At 37.5% G+C, this 15,315-nt stretch overlaps 1 protein-coding gene across 6 annotated transcripts in view; it reads left to right on the plus strand.

The window, feature by feature from the left end:
* Positions 1–15,315, plus strand: part of LOC139473958 (arrestin domain-containing protein 2-like) — a 142,141-nt gene that overhangs the window by 34,855 nt on the left and 91,971 nt on the right. For 4 of the 6 annotated variants that reach the window (XR_011653975.1, XM_071256805.1, XM_071256811.1 and 1 more), the window contains exon 2: positions 4,361–4,455. The gene's annotated coding sequence lies outside the window, so the exon portion shown is untranslated. Of the gene's footprint in view, positions 1–4,038; positions 4,085–4,360; positions 4,456–8,577; positions 8,731–15,315 lie in introns of those variants that run through there. The other 2 variants (XM_071256808.1, XM_071256806.1) reach the window with 2 other exon arrangements.

A 15,315-nucleotide genomic window follows, 5' to 3' on the forward strand; every position in this document is an offset into this window, starting at 1 on the left:
GTGTACTTTTGATGTACCAGGATCCGCTGATCGCGGGTTTGAATCTCAATTCTGTGGTCTGTCAGTACCCGTGCTTGTGGGTTCCATCGATCGGTGGGACATGTCCACGCCCCATCACTTAACTTTCCTCCCACATTAAGCGGACACGTCCTGATATATCTGAACTACTGTTCAAAGCGGCGTTATGCCCAACACACCAACCGACTACGATCCTAATTTTACAAAGAAGACAAAGGAAGAAAAACACACGATGAAGTTGATTACTCTTATTCTTTCAATATTTCTCTTCCTCTGTATGAAAACTAACGTGTTAGCTCTGTTAAATCTCCATCTTTGATAAGAAACATGCCGAATGACTCGCATGATGGAGATATGCCTTTGATGAGAAATACGTTTTGTTTTCGTCAGAGTAAAACAATATCTTTCACAAGAATTAGGGCCCTTTGGGAAGCGTGAGAACGCCAACCTCCTTTGAATTTCTCCTGGCAGCCAGTTTTGTACTTTATGTATACTTGTTTTTTCAACGCACATAAGTTGAAATTTAAAGCATGAGACAGTGCTTTACTGAAGGTGCGATTTCATGCGTCAATGGTAAAATTTGTTTCAAAGAGTTTCAAACCTCCTGGGACATACATGGCCTTGTTCTAACAACGCTATCTTAACGCTACGTCTACCCCCACCTATACTTCAACATTGCCTTACATTTGGGGCACGGGTGGCCCTTTCGTTAATTTGCTGTGCAGAATTGGCGCCTCTTAGGCTTGCCAGAAACCTATGATCGTGGGTTCGAATCCTAGATTAGGTTTGACAATACCTAAACCCATGCTTGTGCGCAAACGTTTAAAACCTGCATCGATTTGAGCTTTCTTCCAACATCAAACTGACAGCAGCGTTAAACTGAACTCACTCACTCGACAGACCCGTGAAGATCCAGGGTAGAATACATGTAGGTATTCAGCAACCCATGCTTGTCGTAAAACGCGACTATGCTTGTCGTAACAGACGACTGAAGGGATCGGGTGGTCTGGCTCGCTGACTTGGTTGAAGCATGTCATCGTATACCAATTGCATGGATCTATGCCCATGACGTCAATCACTGGATTGTTTGGTCCAGATAACCTTGGTACATCAACCAAGCCAGAGAGCTAAAAAAAAATGTTGATGCTAAAAAAATGAGTGTAGTGGTGTTTAGACATTGCAAGTCAACAAACAACTGATCACCTAAAACAAATTAGATTATAAAAAAAATAATAATATAAAACAAACTGTCCTTCACGTATGGTATTCCGCTCCTACGCTTTCCTGTTAAGTGCTGTGTGTTGTATGGACTTCCGTATAGTTTCGGAAGCAATTCCTATTTTGTTCCGCTACCTGTGTGTGTTTTGTACGGGAGAACATGTGGAGATTTCCCCATCCCAAACTTTCCCTCTCGCCGCTTATTTCCTTCTCTGTGACATCTATTCCCTCAGACAATCCCTTCACAAATAGCCGTCATTACCAATTTACAAACCCGCCGTGCCGGACGCTGTATCGTCGGATCATAGGTTTTCGGACATCATACATTTTCGGAAGGCCATGTTTATCGCGATTCCTCGCGCTAATAACGGGGAGTGTAGCATCACACAGACATTGTAAATACTCAGATGATTGCTTGTTTTTAAGAGAAAGTTGTCTTTTATAAGTGAATGAGACGTTTTACAGTTGTTCATGTGATTAGAGAGAAAACCTTCGAAACGCCCTAACAAGGGGATGCGTCAACACATATATTAAGTCGTTGGTGTACTTATTTACACACTACATCTTCGTAAATTAAGCCAATATTCATTCAACCGATTCGCCGTATTGACCGCTAAAGTATCTGTTCTACGCAAACAGCCACATAACAACTTGGATAAATATAAATGGCTGCAGACAGGGTCTATTGTTATAAACAGATGAGTAAATACCAACGCAAGGAGGGATCATTTACATCAATATTATAACATCTCTCCAACAAATATGCACTTATTAGATTTGTGGTTTAATGCCGCTATATTGCAGGTATGCATCGGTATCCAGGTTACTGACCTCGAAGATGGGTTTCACATATTGTACCGACTTGTAATGATGTGGCATCCGTCACAAACACATGCAAAGGCAAGTCAATTATTCACCTGAAAAAAGTAGGTCGGTAGGTCCGTGAAGGTAAAGATGAATTTTTGACATATATTTGTTTTTAATCCACGTCTTATAGATGTCGACTTTGGAACATAAACCCATGTTGGGTATTGGTGAGGTGGGGTGAAATGGGGTTTAAGTGAGTGAGTGAGTGTGGTTTTACGCCGCTTTTAGCAATATTCCAGCAATATCACGGCAATATCACACCAGAAATGGGCTTCACACATTGTACCCATGTTGGGATTCGAACCCGGGTCTTCGGCGTGACGAGCGAACGCTTTAACCACGAGTCTACCCGACCGCCCGAAATGGGGTTTAACGTCGCGTCCAAGATTATTGGACTTATATAGCGACGTGCATTCACGGGTGTGTGTGTGTGTGTGTGTGTGTGTGTGTAAAAGCTTATTTGGACCATTTTCTTACACTTTACTGAAATATTTGAGTGTACAGTCATAATTGGACAACCCATTAGATTAGCTTTTCAGCAACTTATGCTTGCCGCCAAAGGCGTGTATGCTTGTCGTAAGAGGCGACTAACGGGATCGGTTGGTCAGGCTCGCTGACTTGGTTCATGCATGTCATCGTATACCAATTGCGTGGATCGATGTTCATGATATCAATCACTGGATTGTTTGGTCCAGACTTGATTATATACAGACCGCCATCCTACAGCTGGAATGTTGCTGAGTGCGGTGTTAAACAACAAACAAACAAACAAACATTATCGCACATATAACGCGTGATATCACACATGTATCATATGTGAGTTGTATAAAATATGTAACTAGAAAGCTGACGTGTTTTTATGTTCACATCTTTTTTTAAAAATAACATAATCTGGATCGGTCCTTGTGCGTTTCATGAGAATTCTTCTATACCTTTTGCCTCATTTTGTATCGATCCATCATTAATCACTATATCACTGTCTCCGTTTTGTTGAGTCTGTGATGTTGACTTTATCCCTCAGTGATGTTTCTTTACTAAAGGACAACTTTAAATATAAGCCCTTTTGGGCCAATACTGGGAATAAAAGTGACATCGATCCTTTCCATAATCAGAGGAAGTCTCTTCTGAAAGCAGAGTCCATTGTACGAGTCCGAGTATATCATAAACATGTGTTTAAGAATCACTATCAAATAATGATGTGGTGTCCGTCACAAACACATGCAAAGGCAAGTCAATTATTCACCTGAAAAAAGTAGGTCGGTAGGTCCGTGAAGGTAAAGATGAAATTTTGCCATATATTTGTTTTTAATCCACGTCTTATAGATGTCTGTTTGGTACACAGACTTGCTTGTCTTCAAATATTAGATAAAGGCGTCCCGAAAACCTCTACAATTAGCCTTTTCGTATTTGGTATATAAAGTTCAGAACATGCAAGAGCTGAAAAGAGCGAATTAGTCCAATTCTCATTGCTATGGACAAATAACTTGCATAACAGATTCTAAATTTGTTCCTCGTCGCTCTATACAAACAGACCTTGGGAGCCAAACAACTTGAGCTCACCTGTTCTGTTATATATTTTTTGGTTATGTAAGATAAGAACGATTAAACAGTTTTGGTATAATATAAATGATATTTCACGTTAGCCATTATGGAATATGTTGTGCAAAGAAAGGTGTATGGAAGCCCCATGCTCATAATACACGGCCAATCCACATTTTTCAAAATCCTGGATCTGCCACTGTAGTGTATTTGTAACCAATACGTTTACTTCCATTATTAAGCTTTTAGCATTCTCACTGTACATCCTGATTCCATTCATTAGCCGTTGCGTTATTTATAGTAACATAATCGTTTTGTTATCTCCCCTACGAGTGTTTTTCCCGAACAAGGTCAAAGTTCATACTAGTCCGGAAGTGATATTGCTTGGAACAGTAGCGATGCTCTCTCGCCATGGTATGGGCGCACTTCGTAACACCTCCAGGTAAATTATATATTTCCTTATAGAGTTGACGCCTTGACAAGCATTGAACGCGAGCAGTTATCGATTTTGTGCAACGTTCTATTCGTTTCCATTTAGGTGCGTGTCGTCTGCTTGTGTTACGAAGTTTTTCTTCCAGTTTTACATGTAGCAGACGACACTCCTCAGATCCAGCAGTGTCCAGGTGAAGAATTACTGCTCTACATTTGCCTGTGTGTCAATATAGCGTGTTAACTGTATTGCAATGAGAATTGAATGTTTTGACGTCCTCTCCAACAGGTTGTCGATGTGAATTCTTCTTGATGGATCGGATTTAGCAGATGAAGATTTTGACAAGATATTTAGGAAGCGAGCTGGGGAGGCATTCGAAAAACGTGAGTCTGACATATGTTTATTTTCCCTGTTAAACACTGAACTAGGGAACAGCAGGTATGTGTCATTACTTGTTTGCATATTTATTTAATCTGTAAAATTCATAACATTTGAATTAAATGTGCAAATATTGCAACTGTAGACATTAGCACCCTGGCGGTCATGTTTTGTGTACAACTAGGCCATTTGGGGTGTGGCATTTAATGTTTTAAACGTATTTGGATTTGCATTAGAGGTCGCACTGTTTCAAGTTGGCATATTGTTTTAGTGTGATTGACATCTGTGTGGTCTGACGGAATGTTAACACACTGGAGCATTGATGTTGTTGTCATGTAAAATTCTAAACAGCAATCTACAGCATTAAATATCATGTGTCCGTGTCGTTAATACATATGTAGAAGTAGAGATCAGGACGAAAGATAACAACATTTCTTTCTCTGGAACCACTGCGAAAGTTTGCATATATTGAGGTAATTAATCTCAAATATTAAAATTATTTTTTTGAATGTTTTTTAGTATTAAAACAGTTATTGTAGATTTATTGATTTCAGTTACCATGGTTACTGCACAAGGTATATGGCTAGCATCTGAAAGTCATATTCTTTTCTTGGTATGATGCTATGCAAGTTACAAACATCATTACATAGCTGAATACTTGACACAGCAGCTGAAAAGAACATTCTACTTGGGTATGTGGTTATTCACATCCCACTCATTGAATAACTCAGTTCTTTGAACAATATTGCACATAATGAATTAGTGAAGGTGGTGCAGACTACTGACTTACAATCTGTGCAACATTGTGTAAAGTTTGTAGTCCTTTGTGTCAATGTCATAATGAGCACTGTTTGTTACAGTATGTAGCCATAGGCGACACAATTGTAGCTCCTGTTGTGGATATATATGTCAATGTTGAAACTTGATTATCAATACTGTTTCTAGATACACCATTAGGACTTATACCTTTTAGTTCAACCTGAATAACAGTTAGTCTGTTTACTGTTTTTCCCATGCTTATAAGAAGTCTGCAGACTTGTTTAACATTTTTTGCTATTTCACACACTGTTACATAAAGCCTCACAGCTCCAATACTGTTGTTATATAATTTAGGATTCTTGGCAAATCGGGACAAACTGATTGCTTATTTTCTCCAGCAAGCAGTCTTCCCCTCATGGGGCAATTACAATAGCTAATGCTTTTGTCTACAGACACCAAGGTTATCTTAAGTCAATACACACAGTCTAATGCTTCCTTTCTGCTTAAACTTTCTAAACTTTCTTCAACGATACACTTACTCCTTAGTTAAACATTCCGTAACAAACGAATATTAAGCTTTTACATATATCAAATAATCCATTTGATTTAGGATGATTTAGCCTCTGTGGAACCTTATCAGTGTGGTAATTTGTTTTCTGTCTACTGGATTCAATGTTGTTTTGTATTACTCAGAATTATTTCATCTGTCTCTGTCAGTTTAATCTCTAGAAAGGTATTGGAATTGCCTAAGACACTTTTGAAATTGTTCAAATCATTAAACATGTACAAGAAATTAGAAATAACGGACAATGTCTAACAGGATTACTGGAAGTATCGAAAAATCCATATCTCCCTAAAAAGAATTCACTACTTTATGCAACTTCAGCATTGGCATCGGCTGTGTTGCCCACTTGAATTAAGATTTATTGTCTTCTTTCTTACATGGACTGCCATGACTACAGTTGTATACTGCAAGACAGTTTCTAGTGTATACAGTTCAATTCCCTGTAGCTATTGTAGAGTTTGGTCATATAGGGTTTTAAATGACACAGAAAAGTGTGCCCTGTTTGCATAAATGCACATTGCGTATACATATTGCATACTGAGGGAATCACAATGATATTCATTATTCTTATATAATTATAAAGGCACTGTAATTAGAGTAGTTATCAAATTTTATGGTACAGTACACTATGCCATTTCATTACTTTACAGGACCCTCATATCTCCTGTAAGGACCCTTGAAATTAGTTATTGGGATTCCCTGGACCCTTAGTTTTGAAGATTAAGGTCAACAACCCCTGGGCATGGCAGCATATTGCTATGTCTATATCAATTGTCATGCAAGATATATCATATACGTGCCCTACAGTTTTACGCCACCTCTAGCAATATTGTAGCAATATTTCAGCAATATCCCATCTGTGGACACAATAAATGGGCTTCAGAACAAGTAACAAGGTTGGGAATAAAAACACTGTCCTTCGGCATGATAAGCAGAAGCTATCAAAGGATTTATCTAGTCCTGTCCAGGGGCTGATATTCAGCCCCAAGTCTGTAGCTATTGTAAGCATAAATTCCCTAGTGGGAATTAAAAATTCCCTATTTCATGTTATATTGTTATAACTAATGTGATGGCCTGGTCGTGGTGACTTGTAATCCATTGATAACAGAACCAAAAAAGAGAAAGAGGCTTAATTTTGCATTATTGCATTGAATGCAATGTTGCAATGCAGTGTCAAAATATCTCTGAAAATAGGAACTTAAAAAAATCCCAATTGTTAACAAAATAACAATTTTTTCCAATTTGCCTGTAAGGGCACTTAGTTTTGAATCCCAGATAAGACCCTAGCTTCAACCACTAGGCTACCCCATCACCTCAATGAGAACAAACCGCTAACAAAGACAAGCTTTCGGAAGGTCATAATTTAAAAAAATGTTTTGTATATACTTCAGTGAGGCTGTTGTTTTTCTTTGTAAGACGAAAACAGATGGTGAAATTCAGAAACTGTTATTTCCAGGGGCTATTGAGACAAGCTTCTTTTCAAACCGTGGCCTCTTCTCAGCAACGAAAAACAGTTGTTTATCCTACGCAATACATAACATGTAAGGCCTGGATTCTGCTATGCAAATGCCGTGTACAATTAGCAATCAGTTTGTTACAAAGAGTGTAGTAGCACACCTCTGGGAAAATAAGCAAAACAGTCATGGAAAACTCCAACGATATATGGCATGTAACCAATACCTCTAACAATAGCCTGAAGATGGAAAACTGCATGCTTCATTTCAATAATGTTAGCCTCGTCAATCAGTTCCCTCCTGTGTTTACCTCCGTCTTGCTGGAGGGGAGGCGGAATTATGGCAGCCCTTGAGACTGCTCACAGGAAGGACAGGTTCAATAATCCTATTACAAAAAAGTTATTTATTTCTCTTGTCAGTGTTTATATTTTTACTCTTTCTTATTCTGATGTGCTGCTCAGCATGTATTGCTCAGATCTATATTACAACTGTAACAATTTTAAAGAATTTCTTTGCAAAAATGTCCATAAGGGTCCCATTTTAAACAATACATGTTACCCAGACTATATTGCCTGCATTTTTAGCAGATTAGTTTGGGCATTTGATAAACTTGTTGAATATTGCTGCACTCCTTTTTAAATGCTGTTCTTCATACTCTCTTCATTTTGACCTCTGTGCTTTCCACTTGCAAATCACAATCACAGTATTTGTCTTTATATTTTCTAATCTAGAAACATTTCTGACTTAGAAAGATGCAAATTTAGAGAATCCATTGTATGATGATCTAATCACGAGATCTATCCTGTTGACCAAGTCGTCTAAGGCGCCTCAATTCACTGTTGCAGGGTTGTGTTACTTGGGCTACCCAAAAACACATGATCATGGGTTCCATTCCCGGTTCAGGCCGGGTTCAGCTCGGTTTTTCGCACCATACCCGTATCACTTCAGGCTTTCCTCCCACATCAAGCTGACATGCCGTCATATAACTGGAACACTATTAACAACAGCTTTAAACCCAACTCACTCACTCACTCTCAAGATATGGACTAATATCAGATCATATTAGACCAAATGTAATTTTACTTGTCTCGGCTAAAGACCAGTGTTTAAAGTCTGGGAGGAAAAGGGATATTAGAATCTCTACACTGATGTAATTATTGGTTTTTGTATTCAGTTAGACATGCATCTTTGTAACAATACTTTTATTGACTTGACAAAATCAGACACCAAGATCATTGTGTGTATTTTGTATGCAGCTATGTTCAGCAGTGGGGAATGATATTGATCTGAAGCAGCAAAACATATGGCACAGGTGTCAGCTCGGTAGTTGTAGTCATATGTACCAACAGGTGTTCACGTGTTGCCAGTGCAGCTGATGTAAAGAGGATGAGGTGCTGCATACGATTGCCCGTAGCATGACTCTGAGCTGGCTACTGGTCAGCACGGTCGACTCGTTTGTTCTCTCTGTCTGCAAAAGGAACTCAAATTAAGACATAATTCAGGTATGTGATTTCTTCTGCTGACATTCATAATATTTCCTATAAAATATTATATTGAGTACATATGCATTATGAATTCAGTAGTTGTATTGAATTACATTTGGGTTGCCATATTTTCGATTTTGTTGCCATTCAATCGGATGTGCTTCCTGAAAATATTATTAGTTCTAACCCTGAAGATTGTGTAAATAGCTCAGTATCATTTGAGTGAGTGAGTTGGGTTTTGAAGCTGCTGCTTAATGTGAGAAGAAAGCCCAAAGACGTAGATGTTTTCCACTTTGGGGAAACCCACGAGCAAGGATATGGTGCTGACAAACCTTGGGGCAAACTGGAATTTGAATTCACAATCATAGGTTTCTGGCGTTTCCAAAGGATGTATCTATTTTCAGCGAATTACAGCGCTTTAGATGACCAGGCACCCTGGGTGTTGGTTTGTCAGCACCATACTCCTGGGTTCCACCAGTGTTGTAATCTCTAGGACCTGCATCACATTGGGCTTTCCTTCTACATGAAACTAAATGGCTGTTGTGGAACTGAAATATGTCTTGCTCAAAGTTGCGTGAAAACAGACTCATTCCCTTAGGCCAGATCTTTTGTATAACTTGGTTTAGGGATGTTTAAGAAAAAATTCTGGTCAGTTGGTGTGAAATAAATATTTTAATTTTGTTTGACAACAAATAGTAATATTTTTCTTTTTGTGCAGTGATAGTTATGCCTGTCCCATTGGTCTTGCATATTAAATTATTTTGTGTACAAGCTTAATGGTGAACACTCAGATTGGCATTCAGCCACTGAATTATAATGCTTTTCAGACTGTTGTGTCATTCAAATATGTAAAACAGCTGCAACAATTGTCTCGGCTGAAACTTCATCAAACTTGTAGATCCACCCTGTATTGTAAGGGATTTTGGTGAAGAGTGAGTGAGTATGCTTTTATGCCGCTTTTAGCAATGTTCCAGCAATATCACGGCTGGGGACACCAGAAATGGGCTTCACACAATGTACCCATGTTTGGAATCGAACCTGATTCTTTGGCGTGATGAGCAAACGCTTTAACCATGAGGCTACCCGGCCGCCCCTTATGGAGAAGAATCAGTTTAGATATGCATGTAATCTGTAGAAAAGCTGCAGCCCATGCAGTCTGTGCCAAAATCATCTACAAGCCCAAACTTATCTCATTTTCAGTAGATATAAGTGTTAGTATATGGACTACATGTATGATTACCTGAGCTTGCTCTTTAATAAATGTTTACTAGACTCAAGCTTCGGACTAATCTTGTTAGTTGCAGGCTGCAAATACAGCTAGAATCTAATGCACAGTATCTTAGGGCAGCCGGGTAGCCTAGTGGTTAAAGCGTTCGCTCGTCATGCTGAAGACCTGGGTTCGATTCCCGACATGGGTACAATGTGTGAAGCCCATTTCTGGTGTGATATTGCCATGATATTGCTGGAATATTGCTTAAAGCAGCATAAAACCTTACTCACTGACTCACTCACTCACTCACTCACTCACTCACTCACTCACTCACTCACTCACTCACAGTATCTTATTGTTGAGGGCAATATGAATTAAATCAGATGGATACAATTTTAACAGTTCACAATTTGGAAGTCTACTTCTTGTACTGATGACAGGTACTTGTGATCATTATTCATTGAAGTGCTGACATTTGTACTTCAATTATGTTGGCATACAAATTTCCATCAAATATTTTAGATATATGCATGTGGTGCCATGAGAGTTGTTTTATGGTGCCTGGCACAGATGCAAAGAGACAATGGATCAATACCCATGAAGATCGGGGTCAGGTCTGTCCTTCAGGTGGTCTGGCTTGCTGACTTGGTTGATGCATGTCATCGTATCCCAATTCAGTAGATCAGTGCTCATAATGTCATTCACTGGATTGTCCATTCAAGATTTGATTATTTCTAAATCTCTGTCATATTGCTGGAATATTTCTGAGTGTGGTGTTAACCAACATTCAAACATATAAACAAACATGTGTCAGTAGCGAGATGTATGGGATTTTACAAGCTGAGTGTTAGCAGTGTAATGATACAGTGATACAGTATTGTATCGTGATACTAGGCCCACGATACAATACATCGATTTACAACTCCTGTATCACAATATATAGGAGTTCTTACATCGCAAGTTATAGTGGTGTACAACACATGAATAATAACAGAAATTGTGAATCAACCAGCTTAAGCAGATTCTCTTGTATTTCCTGGTTGGCTATAAAAAGCATAACATTCTCAGTGCCCTCCAGCACATCAGTTTCTGCCCTAGATCTCCATTTTCGATCTCTAAAATTTAAAAACAAATTATTCAGGGTTGTGATTCACCTTCAAAAAGAAAGAATATCAACTTATGAAATAAAAGTGCTGTTTTCATTACCTTAGGCTTAGTAGTATCTATCTAAAAAGCTATAACTGAAACTACTAATATTTTGTATCTGCATTTTTCCTGGATCCTAATATGTATTACTTGCTGTTCTATAATTATATGAAATTTTGTATAAATGTTACACCATGATAACTTATAAAAGCACTCAATAATGACAGGTCTGAAGTTAGCAGTGGGTTCGTTATTCGTTATTCGTCTTTCGAATAACGAAAAACAAGCCAGCATGGCGTGCGTTATTCAGACTTGGAATTCATAACAAATAAAAGATACCTCATTTCCAGTGGGTTCATTATTCGTTATTCGTTTTTCGAATAACGAAAAACAAGCCAGCATGGCGTGCGTTATTTAGACTTGGTATATATAACAAATATAAGATACCTTATTTCCAGTGGGTTCGTTATTCGTTATTCGTATTTCAAATAACGAAAAACAAGCCTGCACCAGGTTCGTTATTCAGACTTGGTATATATGACAAATATAAGATACCTTATTTCCAGTGGGTTCGTTATTTGTTATTCGTTTTTCGAATAACGAAAAACAAGCCAGCCCCGTTTTTGTTATTCAAAGGCTGTATATTAAAAAACTACAGTAATGCCGTCAAATACACTGAAACTCATTTAATATATGACAGCAGGTTCGTCTTACAATGTATTCAAGTACTTTTGAATAACGAAAGACAAACGAGGACAGGGTTCGTTATTCAGAATATGTCCAGCAATTGTTTCAAATATAAGATAGTTTATAGTCTATATCTCAACAACTGTTAAGGTATTCAGTTCTTTTGAGTAAAGAAAACTAACCAGCACTGGGTTCGTTATTCAGTTCATGTCTAAGAAAATATAAAAATAAATGGAATAAAAAATCTGCTGCTGTTTTTATTAATGTACTTATTTACAAGTATCTGTATACAAGTGAATCTGTACTTTACTAAGAAAGTGTTATCCCAAATGTAACATTTGTTACATTTAACTACTTTCTAAATGGCATTGTGTGATCCTAGGTTTCGGCTATGGGATCCGTGTCAATTTACACTTGTCAGAGGGTTCGAATCCGGAATGGGACTCAACCTAAAATAGTATGAGAATCTGTACTTTACTAAGAAAGTGCTATCCCAAATATAACATTTGTTAAATTGAATACAGTTTGATCTATCCCCTTTTAGTTTGTTATTATTCATCCATAAACTGCCAGAAAGAATCCGACTGAATAGTGTTATTGATAAAAGATGAATGGTGCTGTTTAGATTCCAGTTGCTAGACAGCACTTAGTAACTAAAAACCTGCTAGAACATAGATTAGACTACCGTTTGTCAATTCATTGGACATCAACTGAAAACTAAAATGTTGCAGTTAAGTTTTTCGTTATTCAAAAGTACGGAAAAACTAAACAGCTTTTGGATGATGATGTAAGACGAACCTGCTGTCAAACATTAAAAGGGTTTCAGTTTATTTGACAACATTACTGTATTTGTTTAATATACAGCCTTTGAATAACGAACCCGGTGCTGGCTTGTTTTTCGTTATTAGAAAAACAAATAACGAACCCGCTTCTAACTTCAGGTCCCTCAATAAATGTTATATCATGATAACTTATACGAATCATGTTGCACCCCTTAAGTATCGGAATATGTGTTGTATCATAATCCCATTGTATCGTAATCCCACTGTATCGTTACACCTCTACTGAATGTACCCCACAGGACTGAAGGTCCAGAGGCATTCTCGAACATTCATCTCATACAATCCTGCAAACTATTGACATAATTATGTAATGACATTTTATCATTATAAGTTCTTTCACAAAAAACAACAATTATTTTCTGTGAAATGTTAGTGTGTGACAGTTAGATCTAACTTGAGTCTTGCCATTGGACTGAAAGCATGAACAGGTTCAGCTGTGACACAATAAGTGAGGTTGCATCACATATTACAACATGATAACATCTGTACATCCTGACCTGCTGACTGATACGGGTATATATATCACACGACAGTGATGGCCAGTCAGATAAGCTATATTCTTTAACTTGTAATGAAAAAGTGAATTATTTCTATTCTACAAATACTACCCAAAAATATTTTTTAGTTATTTCAGAAAGGTATTACTGGAAATTTGTATGAGTCTCAATACATGTTATCGTTTCCAATTTGTCTCAAATGGCGCCTGAAATTATTAAATTAGTAGTTCCCACACGTCAGTGCAAACTGCTTGAAGTGCTGAAAGCATTTTGTAGAATGGGTCCCTGTCTGATCATGCAATTATATGGAATACAATTTGAGGAATGTTTAAAGCTTTAACTAACCTGAGCATAGAGAGCTTCACTAATTGCATAATGTTTCCAGTGTACAGAAATTATGTTTTCATTAGCTGTTAGTTTCAGCAATAAAGATGCAATATTTTCATCTCATATTGTAGATTAAGTACCATTTGTTATGTTAGGAACAAATGGAATGTACGTCACATGTTAACGGGGTACATTGAAAATAATGGAATAGCTTTCAGTCAATCAGAATCAAACATTCATGTTTAAGATGAAAGACATTTAGCAACCCTCCTGAAGATGCTGAAGCCTTATGCAAAGCATAAAGGTTTCATGTGACATTTTCTCACAGAGTTTTGATGCAGTTCTAAACATGTCATAATGTATTGAAAATGTCATTTGGACAATTTCTGAAGTTTTTTATGTGTGAATCATCACTTTGATGCACGGAATGTGTGTTCTACATGACAAATCATATGTCAACGATTTCTGTTATTATTTATGTGTTGTACACCGCTATAACGTGCGATGTAAGAACTCCTATATATTGTGATACAGGAGTTGTAATCGATGTATTGTATCGTGGGCCTAGTATCACGATACAATACTGTATCACCGTATCATTACACTGCTAACACTCAGCTTGTAAAATCCCATACATCTCGCTACTGACACATGTTTGTTTATATGTTTGAATGTTGGTTAACACCGCACTCAGAAATATTCCAGCAATATGACAAAGGGATATAAATAATTAAATCTTGAACGGACAATCCAGTGAATGACATCATGAGCATCTACTGAATTGGGATTATAACGATGACATACATACACCAAGTCAGCTAGCCAGACCACCCACTCCTGTTAGTCACCTCTTGCAACAAGCATGGGTTGCTGAAAACCATTTCTAACCTGGAACCTCATTGGTCTTGTCTGTTCCTGAACATGCTGAACCACAGATACATACATGTATCCTTTCTATTGTATAGTCACTGCAGTTTGGCATGGGTTGATCTATAAGCCATACAATTTAAGTGTCACACAAACCTTTTGAAATATTTATTTTTCTGCGATGTCTTGAAATGAAAGTTAATACTCATTTTGTGACATCAATGTGATTACAAAATGGATTTCACACAGTTGTGTAACATTTGATATTGACATGATGAAATCCTAATTCCTGCAGAATTTACACTGACAAGGTTATATTATTTCTAATACTGCTATGTATGTCCTGCTGGGCATGTGTGTTTACATGCCCTGGATTAAGGAAAGTTCAGAGGCCTGGTTTTGATAGAACTGCCACATCTTGGCATGAAGCTTTCCAGATAGATCCAGAAGCTTACACTGAATGCAGGTTTCAGCTCAACTGGCTATAGTAATTGCCATAAAATGTAAAGGTCATGACTCGAAGGTGTCTGCAAGACAATTAGTGAAGGTTTGGATGAAGTCTGTTCTGGGCCATTGAGAGTTGGTAAGAGGCTTAAATCTCTCAGTGGTACACTTCTAATTGGCCAATTGTACTTGCTGAATGCATTATCACATTTAGACGGAAACGGCAAGGGAATATTTGAAATGTATGATTTACCTTTGAAGATATCAGTCTCCTTGCTATTGTGATTTAATTTTCAATTCCAAAGAATTAATATATATAAAATATAATTGCTTCCTTTTTCATGATAACCTGGAAAAAAGGCTAAACCAAAGAATTTGTGAGAAAAGTTGACTTCATCTGAATTTTCTAATTTTGTTAATGTTAAGTTAAGTTAATGTTTAAACAGTGTTTCACTATTAAAATGCCTTTAAAATGATTTGTTTCTTCTTAATGAAGATGAAGGTATATGCTTTATCACTGATGAAAAGTAATGATATAATTTCTAAAAAGCTAGTCCTTTAATACTGATCGACTGGACATGTA

Source organism: Haliotis cracherodii, unplaced genomic scaffold (genome assembly GCF_022045235.1).
Source record: "Haliotis cracherodii isolate W230 unplaced genomic scaffold, xgHalCrac1.p SCAF_3, whole genome shotgun sequence".
Lineage (NCBI taxonomy): Eukaryota > Metazoa > Mollusca > Gastropoda > Lepetellida > Haliotidae > Haliotis > Haliotis cracherodii.